Source organism: Galeopterus variegatus, unplaced genomic scaffold, assembly GCF_000696425.1.
Source record: "Galeopterus variegatus unplaced genomic scaffold, G_variegatus-3.0.2 Scaffold69317, whole genome shotgun sequence".
Classification (NCBI taxonomy): domain Eukaryota; kingdom Metazoa; phylum Chordata; class Mammalia; order Dermoptera; family Cynocephalidae; genus Galeopterus; species Galeopterus variegatus.
Genome location: NW_007795428.1, coordinates 1 through 1,471, shown reverse-complemented (window position 1 = coordinate 1,471; position 1,471 = coordinate 1). Strand labels below are relative to the sequence as shown.

Below are 1,471 nucleotides of genomic sequence, written 5' to 3'. Positions count from 1 at the left end.
GAGATGATCTGATTAAGTAAAGCCAAATATTCCAGAATATTGTTAAGAAATTTCTCATGTATGATAAAACACAGATTGCAGAGCCAGTCTGAAGTTTTAAAGGCAATGCAAGGAAGATGCTGCCGCTTGCAGAAGTGTCAGCCATCGTGGAGTAGGCGTGCCATGACTAAGCCATTTTGGAGCAGAGAAACATGCTGATAGAAGAGCTCTACAGAAACACATTTCAGCTTTACAAGTCAGCAGATCACCCAACTCTGGACAAAGTGTTAGAGGTACAGCCAGAAAAATCAGAGCTTATTATGAATAAAATGAAACAGATTCTAACTCCAAGAGCCCAAAAGGAAACTGTGATTAAGTGCTCATAGGTGTGTAAAATATTCTTGGACTCTTTTACCTGTGCACCCCCAAAACTCAGATCAGAACTGATTGAAGCCATCTGCAAAGCAGCAGTATACCTGCCACACATTTGATGGCGCCAGAGTAGCCAGCAGTGCATGTGGCACAGCAGGCCCAAGGAAGAAAAGTGATTTTGAAAACAATGAAGACTTACATTGAAAAGGTGGTTAATGGCCAATACTCCCATTTGGTTTTACTGGCAGCATTTGTTTGTATTGATGATACTAAGCTTGTGAAGCAGATAATCATATCAGAAATGATCAGTTCTTTGTCTAACATAGTAAATGACAAATATGGAAGGAAGGTCCTGTTGTACTTACTAAGCCCCAGAAATCCTGCACATACGGTACTAGAAATCATTGAAGTTCTGCAGAAAGGAGATGGAAATGCCCACAGTAAGAAAGATACAGAGGTCTGCCAACACAAGCTCTTAGAATACATTTCTCCAGATTTGTTAAGCTACCTGCAAAAATATGCCCTAGAGGTAGTGCTAAATAAGTCCACATGTGTGTTGGTGTCCAGCATTCTGGGATCTGCCACTGGAGACTTTCAGCCTACCATGAGCACCATCGCCAGCTTGGCAGCAGCACAGCTGCACCCTGGGGGCAAGGACAAAGAGCTTTCATGTTGCAGAACATCCTACCAGACATCTAGTTCCAAAGTGGCTAATAGAGCAAGATAAAAAGATGAAAGAAAATGGAAGAGAATGTTGTTCTGCAAAAACACTGGTAGAGCATGCTGGTATGAAGAACCTAAAGTCCTGGGCTAGAGTGAATCAAGGTGCCGCTATTCTTTCCAGCCTTCTCCAGAGTTGTAAACAAAGTCAAAGCTGGACTGAAAAGTCTGATTCCAACCTTGAAAAAAACCACCACCAGCAAAGGAATAGAAACTCTACTTGAAAAATGACCACATAGGTGAAAACAGTTAAGAACAAGATGGAATAGTTTTCCTGTTCTTTGTTTTGTTTTCCCAGTGCAGAAAAGAAGGGCTAGGGTCCACCTGCATGGTAAGTTAGGTGCTCTGTATATGTGTTTCTTCCTTGTATGTGTCTATTTATAAAATTGTTTTAAATATA

At 41.1% G+C, this 1,471-nt stretch overlaps 1 pseudogene; it reads left to right on the top strand.

Moving 5' to 3' along the window:
* Positions 1 to 3: 3 nt before the first annotated feature.
* Positions 4 to 1,302, top strand: LOC103584609 (annotated as a pseudogene).
* Positions 1,303 to 1,471: the final 169 nt, after the last annotated feature.